The 20,077-nt window shown below is 42.0% G+C and overlaps 1 protein-coding gene across 1 annotated transcript in view; it reads right to left on the reverse strand.

Annotated features, from left to right (window-relative positions):
- Positions 1-20,077, reverse strand: part of LOC144791944 (arylacetamide deacetylase-like) — a 210,206-nt gene that overhangs the window by 13,333 nt on the left and 176,796 nt on the right. The gene's annotated exons all lie outside the window — the stretch shown is intronic.

Raw genomic sequence — 20,077 nt, forward strand, 5'->3', positions numbered from 1 at the left:
GGAAAGATTATATAAGTAAACAGAGCGCCTGGATATGGTGGAGCGGATGACTTCAGAAGTTGAGGATGCACAGATCAATGCAATGGCAGCCTAGAAGAACATTAACTAACTCCTCCTAACATTGCAATCAAAAGCTGAAGATTTAGCAGCGAGTTCCAGGAGTAATAATTTAAGAATAGTGGGCATAGCAGAAAGCACTAACATAGACAACATGGAGTGCTTTGTGGAACAGCTTCTCTCGGACCTGCTGTGTTGGGAAACATTCTCTAAAATGTTCGTCATGGAGAGGGCACATCTTTCCCTGGCACCACATCTAATACTGGGGGCACTGTCTCATATCATCATCGCAAAGCTGATGAATTATAGAGATAGGGACTCCGCACTCCACGGTGTAAGGGAAATCAAGGTCTTTAGGTATGAGGGCATGGATTTGCCCTCTACACTGACTTTACTCAACAAGTACCGGAGGCCTGTGAGCAATTTGCCCCAGCCAAGTACAAAGTACGAGAGCTGCAACAGGAGTAAAATATGTTATATCCAGCGCAGCTTAGAGTTATGGGTGGTGGTAAGGCGACTATATTCACTGATCCAAAAGTATTGCAGCAGATACCGAGGACTAGGGAACTCAAGAAGTCATGGCACAGGTCTCCAAGGCCAAACACTGACACAGAGGGTGATAGGCAAGATTTGGAGAAGTGAGTCTTTGTTCTCTCCAAACACTGATAGATACATCCTCTGCATTTGTGGTTCATGCTATGGGGGAAAATGCTGGGACTGCCTCTTACAAAGGAGACTGATATTAACTCTGCTACATACTTAACTCATCGGTTCCCTTTATGTTCTCCACAGAATGTCTTGCTCAATTTGTTTATTGTTGTTATGTACTGGTTAATGGCAGGAAAGGAGTTGGGGAGGATGGAAAATCTTGTTTGCAGGAGGGTGCTGTCTATTAGATGGAAAGGCAGTTCCAGTGATCCTTGCACCTTCTGCTCAGTACTGTGATTGTTTACAAACACGCCCAGGAGCATGATCTGTTCAAAGTTTTGCTGTTTTGGTTTTCTACTTTATTTGCACATATTGCCACTAACTTGCAGTCTGCCCGATGAAATAGGTGCTTGGTAGCTTGGTATGTCAATCGTAAAGCCCACCCACGTGTTTACTAATTGTTTCATATGAAAGGAGAAAAGGTTGTGGCCAGGGTGGGTCTTGGGAGGGTATCATTTAGTTATGTCAGTTAGGGCAAGGTGCAATGTGGGTGGGGAGTGGGGAACACTTCATGTTGCAATTGTTGATATACAAGAAAGGTGCACAACAGGGGTTGAGTGTCCAGACAGCGAACAAGGTATGGTCAGGGCCATGGCATGGTGGATGATCACACACAAAGATCCGTGGTGCGCTCTGGTGGCCCATTGCTGGTCTGCTTCATCACTTGGAATGTAAGAATCATAAATGACTAGAAAACTCTGCAAGATAGTAGCCTATCTTAAGACACACACTATAGATTTTGCCTTACTACAAGAAACGCATTTGGCACCAGGAAGCAGACTATTAACAACTAGCAGAATGCAGGGCCAACGTTGTTCTGCAGAATTCACCACACACACTAGGGGTGTGTTGATCTGAACTCGCAGAGGCTCGAGGATCAAGCTGCAAGAGGTATGTATGGATGCAGATGGGAGATATGTGGTGGTGAGATGCAGTAAAGATAACCTGATGGTCCTACCGGTTGGCGTCTATGGACCTAATTATGATGACCCCCAATTCTATTACTCTGTAAATGTGCAGCTAGCTCAGTGGATAGACATACCTCAATTATGGGGTGGTGTTTCAACTGCATGCTTTTCCCAGAGCTTGATCATTTTAAGGGTCTGCTGCGACACCCGTTGGCGGCAGATCATGCTATAATCAATATAATAACACAGAATGGGCTTCTGGACATGAGGTGTCACCACTCCAGATGACCCAGGGTACACTCACTACTCTACTTCTCATGATATCCACACATGTATTAACTTCTGTTTGTTGTCTTGTGAGCTAGACCTGTGGCTCTGTCGATGTGGACCTCTCCCCCGCACATATTCAGACCACTCCCCACTAATATTGGAGATGGAGCTGCAGCCCCTGCAGCAAGCCACATTTAAATGGCATTTCCCTCCATACTAATTTTTAGATACAGTCTTTAGGAAAGGCCTGTCACAAGCCATAGACAAGTTTTTCACCATAAATCATGGATCAGTAGGCAAGTTTGCCATGGTATGGGAGGTGTATAAAGTTTATATAAGAGGAGTTCATTTGTCCAAAGACGCTGGTGTTTTTTCTCTCTCTCCATAATCAACCAGCACAACTCAAACTAGAGCTTGCGGAATTGGAAAGACAACACAAGGAGACTGGGGAGAGATCCCTCTTACCTAGTATTAGGCCAAGATTGATGAGTATCATAATGTGACACAAAGTTAGGTACAGCATCTTGGGAAGTATGAGGTGGCTCGTGTGTACGGGGTGAGCGAATGCCCTAGTGCCATTCTAACCGCCTTGATGCCACTCCGCCGGGATGACGATGCGATACTGGAGGTATTGGATGAACAAGGGAGGCGGGTGCACACTACAGAGGAAATAGACGATCCTTTTCAGAGGTACTATACTGATCTATACACGGCACAGCCAACTAAGGATGAGAATTCTACTGCAGACTATCTTGCGCATATAGCAATACAGTGGTTTACAATCAAACAAAGGGAGGGGCTAATAGCACCGCTACAGCCTGGGGAGCTTATGGCTGCAATAAAGGAGATCACTTGGGTTGTGTATGCAGAGAACTGCAGGTACATCCCCTTAAGAGGCACACCAAAAGTGATCAAAAAATATATACGATTCAATGTTCAATTGAAGGTATTATTTATTTCTCATAACTTTCTTCAGTTGGTTTTTAGCAATTTTAGACTGATATTAGCAACATATCAGAAGACAGCGTACATTCGTGGAGGTTAACTTATGAACTCTTTCTCCAATGCATTTCGGGCAACAGTGCCCTTGGTCACGGAGAGCTGTGGAGGAAGGCAGAGAAAACGGGTGTAAGGGGACGGTGGTCTGAGGTCGTGTGGGGATGATTACTTGTGCTAAAAGTGTGGGAACTAAGAAGTCGTGAATAACGAAGTGCTCGGTACTGGTGTGAAGGTTTGGGGCATGTGAGAGGAATATTACCGCGAGTGAATATTAAATTAAGGAGTAACAGCGGGCGCATTAATGATTACTTAATGCTTGCATAAGGACTTACTTCATGGTAACGCGTAGCGCGAAGAAACGCTATCTGCCGGGTTGTCAGCTCGCTGTCTCGTGTGCTCGTGTGTGGGGCTAGTAGATGTAATGTTAATGGAAAGCAACGGTGGACTCATGCATAGGAAACTCATGCAAAGAATAGCAGTTCGTAGAAAAAATAGCAGTTCGTAGAAAAAATACCGCGGCCATCTTGGAATGGGTGAAATTAATGGGAAACTAGTATGGGGTGCAGAGATTGTGCAGAAAGGAAGCTGGGGGAGGTGCAGGAGTACAGTAAAACAGTTATACGAAATATAATGGACACTTTAAAGGTAACAACTAAATTCAATGCGGTCATTGAGCCCGTAAGGCTTCAGTGTCTGTAGTAGGTAAATCCATTCAAGTTCTCTCTTTAACAGCAGTTTGTTGTTGTCAATTCCTTCGTTCTTGGGTATAGTTTCCAAGACAATGAATTTCAATTGAGCAATGGTGTGGCGTGCATCAGCAAAGTGCATGGCAACATTGGACTTTTCCATTTTCAACCGTATGTTGGACTTATGCTCGTTGAGGCGAGTTTTTATTTTGCGTTCTGTTTTACCAACATATAACTTGCCACAAGGACATTTCAGGGCGTAGATCAAGTTCGTGGAGTCACAGGTAGCATCAACTTGAAGTTTAATGTTATGTCCTTTCATAGGATGTTGTATGCTATTGCCTTTGATGACATTGTTGCAATGATTGCAGTTTAAACACGGTTGGGTTCCACGATGGTATTTGGATGTGTCAGTAGGCCTAGCGAGATGTCCTCATTAAAATCACCCCTGGAGGATTGGTCACGGACCTACACAGGAAGAGCACCGACCGTAATAATTCCCTCCACTTTGCTAGTTTCCACCAAGGATCCTTGAAGAAACACCTCCCGTTCTCTCAAATGCTGCGCGTTAAGCGCATTGTATCTGATGACACTGCTGTTGACACACGCATCAAGGAAATGTATAACAGGTTTCGCGATCGAGGTTATCCTGAGAATATCCTTCATCAAGCACAATCACGTGTGGCTAACATTTCCAGGTCAGACAGCCTTGTAAAGACCCACAAACCCACAGAACAACGCATGGTATTAGTGTCCAAGTTTTCCACAGCTAGCTCGTCATATAAAAAGATCATATGGAAACACTAGCCCATATTACAGAATGAACCTGATTTTCGGGGCATCTTTGAAAAACCACCCATATTTGCTCACACCAGGAGCAGAAATATCAAAGAGATCCTCGCTAGGCCTACTGACACATCCAAATACCATCGTGGAACCCAACCGTGTTTAAACTGCAATCATTGCAACAATATCATCAAAGGCAATAGCATACAACATCCTATGAAAGGACATAACATTAAACTTCAAGTTGATGCTACCTGTGACTCCACGAACTTGATCTACGCCCTGAAATGTCCTCGTGGCAAGTTATATGTTGGTAAAACAGAACGCAAAATAAAAACTCGCCTCAACGAGCATAAGTCCAACATACGGTTGAAAATGGAAAAGTCCAATGTTGCCATGCACTTTGCTGATGCACGCCACACCATTGCTCAATTGAAATTCATTGTCTTGGAAACTATACCCAAGAACGATGGAATTGACAACAACAAACTGCTGTTAAAGAGAGAACTTGAATGGATTTACCTACTACAGACACTGAAGCCTTACGGGCTCAATGACCGCATTGAATTTAGTTGTTACCTTTAAAGTGTCCATTATATTTCGTATAACTGTTTTACTGTACTCCTGCACCTCCCCCAGCTTCCTTTCTGCACAATCTCTGCACCCCATACTAGTTTCCCATTAATTTCACCCATTCCAAGATGGCCGCGGTATTTTTTCTACGAACTGCTATTTTTTCTACGAACTGCTATTCTTTGCATGAGTTTCCTATGCATGAGTCCACCGTTGCTTTCCATTAACATTACATCTACTAGCCCCACACACGAGCACACGAGACAGCGAGCTGACAACCCGGCAGATAGCGTTTCTTCGCGCTACGCGTTACCATGAAGTAAGTCCTTATGCAAGCATTAAGTAATCATTAATGCGCCCGCTGTTACTCCTTAATTTAATATTCACTCGCGGTAATATTCCTCTCACATGCCCCAAACCTTCACACCAGTACCGAGCACTTCGTTATTCACGACTTCTTAGTTCCCACACTTTTAGCACAAGTAATCATCCCCACACGACCTCAGACCACCGTCCCCTTACACCCGTTTTCTCTGCCTTCCTCCACAGCTCTCCGTGACCAAGGGCACTGTTGCCCGAAATGCATTGGAGAAAGAGTTCATAAGTTAACCTCCACGAATGTACGCTGTCTTCTAATATCAGTCTAAAATTGCTAAAAACCAACTGAAGAAAGTTATGAGAAATAAATAATACCTTCAATTGAACATTGAATCATATATATTTTTTGATCACTTTTGGTGTGCCTCTTAAGGGGATGTACCTGCAGTTCTCTGCATACACAACCCAAGTGATATTTGTTGGTGTTTAGACGGACAACACCACCCTTCGAGAGCACCCTGAACCTCGGAACTGTTTTCTAAACACGCTAATTTACCCTGCTGTGCACCCCCAAACCTTTACTATTTGCAATAAAGGAGATGCCATCTGAGAAGGTGTCTGGTACAGACAGACTCACTGTAGCTTTTTACAAGGCCTATCAGGACCTACTGATCCCCACCTGGCTACTCTTTTTGAAGAAATGGCTGCGGAAGGGCAGATGCCCCCTACCATGAGGGAGGCGCTCCTGGTCACCCTCCTGAAGTCGGGGTAGCTGACTAACGCCTGCTCATCACATCAACAACTATTCCTATTGAATGGAGACACAAAACTATATGATAAAAAATGTATGAATTGTTTAGCTCTGATACTACCGGGTGTGGTGGGGGCTGAGCATTTTGGGTTTGTTACGGGATGCACCCTAACTTATAATCTTAGAAAACAAAATTGGAGTGGTCCAACAGCTAGATACAGAGGTGCATGCTATTGCACTTTTCTTGGATGCTGAAAAAGCATTTGAATCCGACGAATTAAGCTGTATGAAGGCTGTGCTGTGGCAGTTTGGGGTGGGGGATATCGTTTTACAACTCATCATTGTCCTATACACACATCTGAATGCTTGAATTCGGATTATTGACAACATTTCTGTGCCTATTGACATTGGTAGGAGCACTCGGCAGGGTTGTCCCCTGTCCCATCTGCTGTATGCATTAGTGGCAGAGCCACTGGCCTGAGCACTACAGGAACATCATATGCACCGCAGTCTGCATTTCGCTAATTGTAATTTAATCATCCCAGCATATGCAGATGACAAATTGCTGTATATACGGGACCTGGAATAGTACCTAATGCTGGTATTGCAGGAGGTGGTCCTTTTTGGCAGGCACTTGGGGCTGCGTATACATTGGGATGAATCCCTCTTCCTTCCACTCACACCAGTCAAGACCCCGATGCAAACAGACTTGCTAATGTCGATGCATTGCCTCCCTGACAGGTGCTCTTTCCTGTGTATACTGTTATTCTGTCAATTTACTCAACCACTACGTTATTGTCTAAGTACTGCAATATGTCACTGTGGAAACTTAAATAAAAACAAAAAAAACATTATTTTGATACTTTTTATGGCATTGTTAGCTGGCTCCAATGCAAAGATAAACTTTATTAAGTTTAATAAAGCCTGCCCATGTTATCCAATAGTGCTAGTAGCACTACAGTGGGGAAATTACTTTGGCTGTTTTTAGTTACCAAGCCATATAAAACATCTTATATATTGTCCCTGGTTTTTATAGCTATGCACCCTACCTTTGGGGCACCTAGGGCAGACCTTAGGGGTGACTTATGACTCATAAAAAGGTAGTTTTGGACTTTAAAATTCCAAGGTCGAATTTAGACATAGTTTATTTTCAAAACTAGCCTGCAAGGCAGGTCTCGCTTTAAAATGACACCAGATACCACAACAGAGCACACTTAAGTGCATTATGTCCACTGAAATCTCAAAACCTACATGCCCTACCATATATTAGTGATTTAAAGGTAGGGTGTCTTTGGCAATTAGAATTACACTAATTACCATATACCTTAAGAGGTCAGATCACTGACCTTGGGCCTGGTTAGCAGAGTCAAGGGCACTTTCAGAATCAGTAACCACCAACATCATAAACACAATATGGATGGTCATGGCAAAAAGGGTAACTTTCCTACAGTTCTTTCTCATTTTTAAGAGTATGGAAAAAATAATGAATGGACAAATTAAGGAAATACTTTTTGAACCAACAATCCCAGCTCCTTTTTTTTAGAGAGCGATCTTCTGCTTATAACGGGTTGTGGCAAACAGCCATGATGTTTTCCTGAATAATTTCTACTTATCACTATTAATGAATTATGCTTTTGTCCTCTTGTTGAGCATGGCTGTGGATTTTCTGTTGTCTAATGGAACACAGATTAGCAAAATTCCTGTTATATTATAGCTAATTTCCGTGCGAGTAATATCGACGTTTTGTAGGAGCGTCAAAAATGTGTGAATTCTCTTTTGCGTAATTACACAAAATTACAGCAAAATTATATAAAATGATGGTTAATTACATGAGTAGCAAATTGTTATGTGTCACTATATGTTAGGGTGACATTTAATCTTATGTCATTTCTTGGCACAAGGATGCATTTCGGCAAAAGCACCGCAAACAACAGCCTCTCACTCTCTGTTGTTTCAGTGCATTTGCGGTAAAAAATTAGCAGTTTGTGCTACATTTTCAACATTGAATGGAGAGGATTTATGTGAAGTGCCTTATTTTTTGGGAACTCTGCATCACAGCTGTGCGAAATTTCCAAAATTACGTGAATGACGCTGTTGTAATTTACATTTCTCCCAGATCAAATGTTTTGGTCACTGTACAAATGACCCCTACGGTACAGAGCTAGAATATCGATGTATAAATATCGATGTATAAATATCGATGTACAGAAATATTGAGGTAAAAATATTGTCGGATAGAAATAGCGATGGAAAAAATATCGTATTCAAGAATATTGATTGTTAGGTAAGTAATATCGATTGCAAAAATATTAAAGTGTCAAATATCGTTTAGAAAAATATAGTTGTTAAAAAATCGATATATTATTAATGTTATGTATTTTAGTATTTTGTATGAGAATTGTTTGTATTTTTAGTATATGTGTTAACATTTTAGTAGTTAATCTTTTTTATTTAAATACAATTTTGTGTTTTTAGTTCCGTAGCGGGTTGTGGGTTTATAGGGGAATAGGGTGGGAAGTAATTTAATTATATAGATTTTATTTTTTTTATTTATAGTAATTATTCAAAAAAAATTAATTGAATTTTGTGTTTTTAGTTCTCTAGCGGTTGTAGGTTTATAGGGGAATAGGGTGGAAGTAATTTAATTATATGAAATATATTCAATAGTTTATATTCAAATTTGTATAATTGTGATGTTATTGAGTTAAATGTGTACATGAAATTATTAATAATTGTTTGATAATTAGCTGTTAATTCTTTTAAATTGATTAATTATTAATAAATTATGGTAATTGTTTAATTAATTTTAGTTGTGTGTTGTGGTGTTTATAGGTGTAAATGGTGGGAAGTAATTTATTTTTTATTGATGAACTATTAATTATTTGTTAATTAATTTGTATGAATGAATTAGTCATTATTAATTGTAAGTGGGTAATTAATTTTAGGTATGTGTTGTGGAAATTATAGTGTTAAACAATGTGTAATAATGAATGTTTATTATCTTTTTTATAATAATGTATTTATATTTCAATATTATTCATGTTAATAATGGAAATTAAATGTAATAAAAATGTAGTTTTGATTTTATTTGCGTGGTATCCAGCACTTTCCCTACTGTTGCACTCATTGGAGTGGGAATGGTAATTTTTACCCCTCCGCTATCCAACACTTTCCCTGCTTTTCACTCACTGGAGTGGGAATAGGGATTTTTACCCCTCCGCAATCCAACACTTTCCCTGCTGGAGCACTCACTGGAGTGGGAATAGTAATTTTTATCCCTCTGCTATCCAGCTTTTTCCCTGCTGTTGAACTCACTGGAGTGGTAATAGTAATATTTACCCCACCGCTGTCCAACACTTTCCCTGCTTTTGCACTTACTGGAGTGGGAATAGTAATTTGTACCCCTTCGCTATCCAGCACTTTTCCTGCTGTTGCACTCACTGGAGAGGGAAAAGTAATTTTTACCCCTCTGCTATCCTACATTTTTCTTGCTATTGTAATTATTGTATTGTGAAATGTATGTTTATTTATTTTTTAAGAGTATAATGTGTTAACTAATTATGGAATGTTTTATTTTATTTTAAATGATTGATATATGTATATATTTTATTTTTATTTTTATAAAATTTAAAAGTTTATAAATGAAATAGAGATAATAGTTAATTACATGTATTTAAGTAAATATATGTATATGTACACATTTTTGTGTGTTTATATTTTTTATTAGGTTTATTTGTTATATTTAGTTAAAATATATATTAAATGTAATTCATTTTGTTAAAAAAAATATTCATATTATTTAATATATTTTGTTTAAGTTATAAATATTTTTTACATCTATATTTTTTACTTCAATATTTTTGATTCAATATTATTGTACTTACCTGTTTAAGTACAGGGATTCGATATTTTTGTATTCAATATTTTTACAGAAATATTTTGGAAACTATATTTTTTACATCGATATTTAAACATGGAACTGACTCCTACTGAGGGGAGATCTAGAAAAGGGTTTTTCCTTAAAGATACATTTTTGAGAGACACCTCTAATTTTTTCTCTCACTCCCAAATGAATATTTTTTTTGCCATTTAAGGAGAATTGGGAGCAATTCATCTGTTCCAAGTGTTTCCATGATGAAATATCTCAATGCTTGTTAGTGTTAGTGTTTACCGAAAAAAGTAGCACATGATAAAAGATGAAATACATTTTTCATATCCATTGTTGTAGAGCACTCCATGAGCTATTGCTGTCATTTAATATATTTTCTTTGAGTTAAGGTCTAATTAAAGGTTAGACATCATGGGCATTTTTACAAAAGTATTGGTGGAGAAGGGGCCTGTGAAAATTCAGGAAATCTCCTTGTTGATGGCATCTCATTCAACATTGATTGCTGGGGCTTCCTTCAGATTCAAAAGTCACCCAAGGTTCTGATAGGAGCTTGTGCAGGGAGAATGTCTTCTAGAAGGCATTTTCTGATTCAACCAATAATCATGCAGCAAAGAATTAAGCAAAATGCTGCTGAATCTGTATAATCAAAAATATTTAAATTTTGTGTGCATCAGAAACATTTCACTCATTCTTACTTGTGAACCACACTAGTTGTTCGCTCTTGTTTTAGTGCTCCTGAAATACATACATAGTACAGAAGGGGATGGAAATAGCTGTGCTTCCTCTTCTGTTAAAACCTATGTGGAAGAGCTCATGCATTGGTTCTGCAATATACAGTGGGCGTTCCATTATGTATGGGAAGTGAACAGACCCATGATAATGAGGGTTGTGTTTGCCCATGGTTCTGCTCTATAACAGTTAAACAGGTGCCTGGACACAAAGGTCCTTCAAGAAGTATTAAGTTAATACTACCAAAAAGGTGTTCTACAGTAACATGACCATTTGGCCACATTGTCTGAGAAGGTAAAAAGTGTCTCGTAGCCATCCACAATTGATCATCCCACCATGTAGATGTGCAGTCAAAGTTTTCACTCCTTGGTAGGGTGGAGTCCATTCCACATTCCAAAGACAGGCCAGTAGTGTGCCTGTAAAACAAAATTGCCACAACTCTTGAGGCATGTGCACCATGCAACCTACCTCTACTTTGTGTTCCTGAAGACCTAGTAAGGGTGGGTGCAGTTTATGGCTGCAACCATCACTGCAAGTGTCTTTAGGAAGTGCCTTAAATACCTAGTTGTCAGGAGACTACCTGCTGAACATCATACATTTGTGAGCGCATCATTGCGTTGTTTCTCTCTGGTGCTCTTTCCAGCACATGTGCAATTCTTAAGCGACCACACCACCTTGGTAACCAAGCATCCATAAATTCCAATATGAAGAGATGTGGTCAATCTGAGTTGCAAAATGCCTGTCAACTCTGAGTCTCTGGTATGTAATGTTATGTGAATTTGTAGAGAGTATAACTCATCCCGGAGGGTATCTGGGTGCTGAAAGCAGGAGTAGGAAGGGCAAAGCCTGGGCTGAGGTCAAAGAGCCTTATGTTCAGTTTATTGCAGAAGAACTGACGAGATGGTTATGTTGTGCAGAGGCAGTTTGTTCCAGGCTTTGGAAGCAATGTAACAGAAAAACATCAGGTGGATCTGGTTCAGCGTATTCGATGGATATGGGCAAGTATTATTCCAACTGCTCTCTGGAAAAACAGAGCAGCGTCCCTCACTAGAGAGATAATAAGAGACTGCCTCAAGTGCGACAGGTTAAGGGAAATACCATGGCTTGCAGCAGTGAAGGGGAGCTTGAGTAGTATTAACTATGCACTGGTCTTCTCAAACCCTACCGATAATTGATAATATGATAAAAAAAAGTTCTTTGGGGGCCCCTTACGCCCATTATAGAACACTTGGGGCCAGATGTAGGTGGCCCAAAATCGGTCGGTAACGGCCGAAATTACCGAATTTCGGCCATTACTGCCCGGTATTGGGCATTTGGTATGTAGGGGAAGATTCGGTAAATAACAAATCGGTATTTACCAATTCGGTATTTACCGAATCATCATTTACCGATTCGGTATTTACTGAATCGGTAAATGACATGTAGGAAGACCTTTGAAGAGTGCTTCTGTGCTTTAAGGATTCGTTATTTACCACCAACTATTAGTTGGTGGTAAATAACGAATACCTTTGTAAATGCAAATCTTTTTTTTTTTTTTTTTTTTTTATTGAAAGTTCATGACAATAGCATATCCAATAAATACGAGAAAAAACACATTAATATAGAGAGACCAAATAAGTATACATACAGGATGTTAAAACAGATAAAAAACCAATAATATAGGAGAAGTAATAATATATATGTGAAGGACAGGAGGGAATATCTACATAGGTATTAAGAGCTATTGGCGCGTGGTTTTTGACCGCCTCCATGCTGCCACGGGCGACCAAATCCTTAGCCCCATGTCCCTGGATTTCACTCCCTTCAGTGCGTACAGCTCCGACTCGATGTTATGGATCCCGAGCAGCCTACAGATCCACATCTGAAAGGTTGGGGCATCAGCGTCCTTCCATGCAGCAGCAATTAGTATTCTAAAAACAGCTATTGCTATAAACACAAGTGCCTCAGACTCTATGCTTAAACCCTGTTTGGCGTCATACCCGAATATTAAAAGTGTAGGGGATAGGTCGATCCTGACAGCTAGCAGCCCCTCTAAAAACTTTGCAATTTCATTTTTCGTTGGCCCTAGTTTCTCACAGCTACAAAACATGTGAAGCAGATCGGCAGGGCCCTTACCACATCTAGGGCAGTTGTTATCCGCTCTCTTACCCCAATCATACAGTTTTGCCGGTGTATAATATAAATTAAATAGGGTTTTAAAATGCTGTGCTCTTAGGTTTGAAGAACGTAAAAACCTTTTATCCATAAGAATGGCTCTGTCTAGATCGATATCGGGGTCGTTCAATTTCCCAGCCCAGGTAGCCTCTGTCTTAAGCATATCATCTGGCAGCGTTCCCAGGAATAATACATATATTTTCCTTATGCGGCGACCGCCACCCTTCATATAATCTAATAGTATACATTCGTTTGATACATCTATAGTAGGTCTTTTGGATTTAATTGTGTTAGTCAATTGTATATATTTAAACTCTTGAGAGCCTTGGAGTGAATATCGTGACTTTAGAAGATCAAGGGGCCTCAGAGCATCCTTTACCATAACTTGGCCCAATGTAGTGATTCCCTGCGTTTCCCAGTGTCTCCAAGAGCCATCTCTGCTTAAGTGCGGGAATAACCCTGATTTCCAAAGAAGAGTGTGTTTATTAAACTTAGGAATGCTCTGGTTCTTTTGTATTGCCAGCCATACCACCCGGATATCTTCCAATATTTTGTAGCCTGGGGACTTGAAGTAGCGTTTATCATAGTTCCTTAACAGTATACCATACGCCTCGTTCCCTAATGCTAACTGGTATGTGGATGGGATACTACACTGGGAATGTATCGTATCAGCAGGGAAGAAAAGTATAGCCATATCTGTGAGGAGACAAGACCAGTGGTATAATTTTAGATTAGGTATACCCAATCCACCCTGTTCCTGGGGTAGAGACATAAATTTAATTGATCTCCTCACCTTGCCGTATTGCCAAACAAAATTCATAAAAATAGCCTCCATCTCCCTGATCAGAATATCGTCTATTTTAAAGGGGATTGACCTAAACTTATATAGGATTTTTGGGAACATTACCATTTTGATGACATTGGCCCTACCTATAATTGATAAATGAAGAGTATCGATTCTTTTTAGGTCCTGCTTCATTTTCAAAAGTAGTGGTGAAAAGTTATCTTTAATGATTTCCTGTGTCTGGGCATTTATTGTGATTCCCAGATATACTACTGAATCCACATATCTATCATCCAGTTTAACTGTTTGGCTTGAACATAATACCAGTGTTTTTGCCACATTAAGTCTATATCCAGAGACATTCCCAAAATCGGAGGTGATGTTAATTATTTCCCTCATAGCACTAGCTGGATCGACAGTGGTGATAGCTATGTCATCCGCGTATGCGAGAATTTTGGTTTCAAGACCATTGGTGATATTTGGTTTAATATTGATATTACTCATAATGCGGCGAATCAGGGGATCGATATAGAGTGCAAATAGGATGGGTGAGCACGGACACCCTTGTCTCGTCCCTCTTGAAATATGGATCGGGTTGGAGCCCTCGCCCATTAACTGGATGCTAGCTATTGGATTGTGATACATGGCCTTAATACCCTGGAGAAAAAAACGGGGACCAAATCCTTTGCCGACCAACACTTCCCAGAGAAAGCTCCACCTGACCCGGTCGAACGCCTTCTCTGCGTCGAGGAGGATCATCGCGATCCCCCCCTCCCCCGTGCATGCAAGTCAAACAAAGTTATGGCTCTTTTGATATGGTCGGTGGTACCTCTTCCAGGGATAAAGCCATGCTGCCAGGGAGAGACAAGGCCCGCGATGATCCTACCCATCCGTGAGGCCAATATTTTAGCATAAAGTTTATTATCGCTATTAATTAGTGATATAGGCCGATAAGAGCCCGGGCTCTCCTTGGGTTTGCCCTTTTTGTGAAAGACCACAATATTGGTTTTAGTCCAGGATTCTGGTATAGTACCTGTGTTGATGACCCCGTTAAATAGATCTAGCAAGAGAGGGGCCGTTTCTTCCCTCAGGCATTTATAAACTTCAAGAGGTATAAAATCGGGCCCTGCTGCCTTGCCAGCAGAAAGATCTTTTAGTGCCTGAAGAAGCTCCTCCATAGTAATATCCTGTTCTAAGGATTCCCTCTCATTGGACGTCAGATTAAGACCTGTATCCTGCCAATTTATACCAGGATGTGCTGTGTCTGCCTCCTCCTTATAAAGGACCTGATAGAATCGCCTAAAGACCTCTATGATTTCTATTGGCTTTGTATACGTCTGCTCGCCATCTTTAATCTCGGTGATGATATTTTTTGAGGTGGCCTGTCTTATCCGAAGGGCTAGAGCCCTGCCAGCATTCTCGCCTGTTTCATACATGCCCAGTCTGCGGGTCTGATATTCTGCTGCAGCCTTCTTTGCTAATTGTCGCTGAATATCTGCTTTTATAGTATTTAGGCTCTCTAGGCTCTGCGACCCCTGAATCCCGTGACAGACATCTCTCCTATGTTGCTCCTCTGCCTTCACCAGTTTAGCCAAAAGACATTCCCTATCTTCCTTCATTTTTTTCCAAAGCCGTGCAGAAAAGCTAATTGTCTCCCCTCTTAGACCAGCCTTAAAGCTATCCCAGACCATGCCGCGGGAAGCACTATATCTATTGGCATCAAAGAAGGATTTGGACCACTCCTTTATATAAGCTATATAGTCGCTGTCCACTAGTAGTTTCCTGTCAAAGGACCATGGTCTCATTTTTTCCCTTGGTTTGGTGACAGAGAAATTCAAAACAAGGGGATTATGGTCCGAAATTAGCGTTGGGAGCATTGAAATTTCAACATTGCTAAATTGTGTGGCTGAAACAAAAAAATAGTCCAATTTTGTGTATTTATTAAATGGGTGTGAGAAGTATGTAAACCCAGGATCGTTTTTCTTTTGGTTACCCCAGACATCCTTCAGGCCATAAGAGTGGATTATAGAGGACACTGCCCTAAATACTCGAGGCTTGCGGCCACTATAAGGGGTGTTGCCTGTGAAGTCGGCTGAGATATTAAAATCACCGCAAAATACCATAGGTGCTGGCCAGTTAGTAAGCTCCCGTTCAATGTAATCCATCACCCCTGGATCGTCCAGATTAGAACCATACACTGAGCATAGAGTGATACCTAATTTCAGTTCACAAATTACCCATCTTCCCAACGGATCAGCTTTTGATTTTCTAGCACCCCCCAGTCCTACCCGGCCTAAAATGGCTACCCCCCTGATAGTTGAGGTCTGTGAGGAGCAGGACAGAATTTCATATCCCCTTATGTTCAGCCAATGTTTCTTTTTCCATGGTAGGTGAGTCTCTTGTATACACACAATGTCGGCCCTGATTAATTTAACATACTCCTCGAATTTTTCCCTCTTTTTCCAATCGTTCAGTCCTCCTATATTGAGACTGACTATCTTAATCCTTGACATATCCCTGGAGAGAGACGAGCCAACATACTAACCAGTCACATTTTATCCTAAATCTGACATCAACAAGTTTAACCACTTTCAACAACTCCGATATATCAGTAGACATATTTATTGCATGAACTTTCTTTTTGCTTCTTTTTCCCCCTCCCCCCCCTCCCTTGAGATTACCCCCCCTCCCCTCCCCCCCGACCCCAACTTACTCCCAGGTGAGGCGCGCAGACGGGGTCTGTGCGTGTGATGGGTGCGGCCCTGCGCCGGACACAGTGCAATCAATAGGTCCAAACTACAACCTCGCCCTTATGTGTACCCACAAATCTCCATAACGTGACATACTTCCCTTGTGAGATTCAAACTTAAGCTTAAACCAAGCTAACCCTTAGACTTCAACCAGTGACATAAATTAGAGCCTTAGCCTTTGTTGGTTAACATTAGTAATATGACATACTATAGAGAGTCTAGGAACTCCTTAGCCTTAATTTCCTAGGAAAAGTATATAATCTTGCCTAGGTGGATTATCTTTAACTGAGCAGGATTGATAAGATAAACCTGCACTCTTTTATCCTGGAAAGGTTTGATTAATTGTCTTAATCGCCATCGGCGTTCCACGGTGGTATGGCAGAAATCCGGCCTGACAAAGAAGGACCCTCCTTCAAAGGTTCTTTTAGAGTCTGGCCGGGCTTTCTCTGAAATGGACTGACGAAGAAGAAAATTGCCTATATAGATTAAGATCGCTCTAGGCTTATCCCCTTCTCTGGCGTTTTTTCTCAGTCTGAAGGGTGTCCTGTGTGCTCTCTGTATTTCAGTGGTCCAGTTCCATCCGGCAATGTCTGGAAAGGCTTTCTCAAATGTTTTGACGATGAACATTTTGGCATCCTGACTCTCAGCCCCTTCCGGAATACCCAGGACCCTGAGATTGTTCCTTCTTTGCCGGTTCTCTAAGTCCTCCAGCTTCCACTGGATGTCAATTGCTTGGGCTCCCAGTGTTTCAACTTTATTTGTAGCTGCGGCCGCCTCAGCTTCAGTGGCGACTACCCTCTCCTCTAGATTTGAGACCCTATCTCCAAGATTTACCCAGGCTTTTGACATCTTTCTAACCACTGCTTTCATCTTTCTTATTGCAGCTTGGGATTTAAGGCTGTCTGAGAGGGTTTCTTCTCTGTGTGCAGTTATCCCTTGCTGAATTGATTCCATCATCGCCATCATTGACAACTGCGCAGTATCGTTGTGCCTCGCATTACCCGTGGCCAGGTTAGAGTTCCCTTGCAGAGATGTCGTAGGAGAGTGGTCCCAAGTAAGTGCTGTGTGGTCCCTTTGAGGGGGTACGTTTTTGATAATAGATGACGGTAGCCCTGCCTCACTGTCGCTCTCTGTCTCCGGATTACTGCCATCGATATCTGAGCTGTGTGGCTCGTCATCATCATCCTCTGACCAGTTGGCCTCCTCTGTGACAGAAAAGAAGCACTCGCTGGGGGTCTTTTCCTTTTCCCCCTCACCATGTGTGACCCCAAGGTGAATTGTATTAGCTGTATTAGCTTTAGAGTTGGCGAGTAGACCCCTGTGTACCTCTGGGGCAGTGAATATCTCGGCTGTTGTTGGGCCTCCTTGATCGCCCTCGCTGTTGGCTGGTGGGGCTGGTGGGGCTGCTAACTCTTCTGTTGGAAGGTTCAACGCAGGGTTCATCGCCCCTTGTGAGGGCATTGAGGTGATAGCCTCACTGCTGTTGGCAGCTCCGATATCGTCAGCCCTCAATTCAGCAACTAGAGACTCGGTTTGTGTCGTCAAGATCATGTCCCCGCCTACGGCGTCCTCCCTAGCTTCCCCCACCTGACATGACTGAGGGAGTTGTGCCTGCGGATGAATCTGCTGTAACTGCTGCAGATTCGGGACTAATTGTGCTACTGGTTGCGGTGCTGGAACTATGCCTGGATCCACTACTGAAATAATGGCTGGTGTTGGTGGAGAGAGCAACTCGGGTAAAACAGATAGAGCAGGTAGTACGAATGACCCCGGTAATCCAGGCGCCATGGCTACTGAAGCTGGCTCACTGTCCTTCAGTTTTTTTTTTCTTTCATTCCGATTCAGCATTTCCACCACGCTGACAGTCGCTGTGGCTGTAGCTTGTCGGGTTCTGGCTGAGGGAGGACGCATTTCCTTAGGGGTGTTCTGCCCTGTGGGCTGTAGAGGTTTTGCCCGCCCTGATCCAGCTTCCAATGCAGCACCTTCCACCTCGATGCTTGCCATAGAGTCTAAGCTTAAAACACTGTCTGCGCTGCCACCATCAGCCGTGCCTTTCTTTTTTGTCTTGCCCCCAGTGTTGATTTTAGGAGCCATAGATAGGGCAAATATTATGAGGAGAGAGACCCTCTGCCTCACCTTGACTGTACCTCCGCAGCGCCGAGCCCCTCCACCTCCTTGCACCAACCTGTCGTGTCTGATGGATCTGTTGGGTCTGTTAGAGCTGCTGCTGCCGTTTCTGCACCGCTTCCCAAGTCTCGCCGGCCTTGAGCGGCCCCGCCTCCAGGCTCCGCGAGCTCTGCGAGCCCTGCCGTGCGCCAGCCCACCTCCGAGCGAAGCTGCAGCCAGAAGCCGCTGCGGACCCTTGCGGAGCAGCCTGGCGTGGAAACCGCTGACGAGCACCATTGTTTTCCGTCACATTCAGGGAAGGTAAACACCAAGCGCGCTTTGCCGCCGCCGATATGCCGCTTAGTTTCCCCGTCACTTTGAAGCTGTTAATGGCTGCATATCCGTCTCATATGCAATGCGATGTCTGTATGCCACTGCCGCTCTGCTGACATATGCCCCTTGCACCATGTATCCAGCCGGCCGTGTAACCCCGATATTTTCGCCGCCCTTCCTTTTCCTTGCCTTTCATTAATCTTTTAGTGCTCAAAAGATGCTGGCATAAGAAAAAGGCTTGGGTGTCGAGGTTTGCATCAGATACAATCACTTCATCTCCGCACTGTGTCTGGTGCTGTCGCTCAGCCGCTTGTCACGGCCGCCATCTTCGCCCCCCTGGAATTCTCAGGGGACCCAACCATCCCTTTGTAAATGCAAATCTGTGCATTTACACCTGTGCCATGTGACAGACATACATACCCTGAGGGCATGTATGTGTGCCACATGTGCACACAAGCACTATTTATGGGTGCAACAGGTTCTCAAAGTGACACCCTGCCATCCTTGACTCTTTCCTTATTTTACCCAATCGGTAATTACTGATTCGGTAATTGACATTCATTCCTATGGGCCTCCAGGCCCATAGGAATAAATGGCAATTACCGAATCAGTAATTACCGATTCGGAAAATACCGAATCTTACCGATTCAGTAATTTTTACCGAATTATTATCTACAAAGGATTTACCGATTCTAAAATACCGAATCTGTAAAAGTCGGTATTCTAGAATTGGTCAATCCTATTTACCTACATCTAGCCCTTAGACACGAAAGGGAGGCCTAGAAAACGTCTGTAGCAACCTATATATCTATTGAGGATACATTAAATACACCATCTAGTTATCTTTTAAAATCAATAGGTCATTGAGAGAGAGGACTTCTCTTCCGTTTAAGGGCAGGCACAGTTACATTTTTATCATGTTTTCTTGTGGGGTACAATGCTAATCTAGATCAATTGCCATGCCCCTGTGATGGCAGGAACAAGCAAACAACATCCAATTTTCTATTTTTTTGTAAGTTTTATATAGCATACACAAAACAGTTTTTGATACCGGTTTTAAAAAAAATCCTACCTATTTTTCTTGGTGCAGCCTATATGGAAATTCTTAAGCTGGAAAATGTTGAATTTTCTGTTCATGTAGGTACTTTTCTAAAAGTTGTAGTACGTGCCTGCGACACAATGTGCACTTTATGCCACCCGTTTTTATTGATTTAATTTTTATATATTATGATCATGTTTTATCTAAACCCAATTGATATTGTCTGTAGATTTGTTT

The sequence above is a fragment of the Lissotriton helveticus genome, chromosome 11 (genome assembly GCF_964261635.1).
Source record: "Lissotriton helveticus chromosome 11, aLisHel1.1, whole genome shotgun sequence".
NCBI lineage: Eukaryota > Metazoa > Chordata > Amphibia > Caudata > Salamandridae > Lissotriton > Lissotriton helveticus.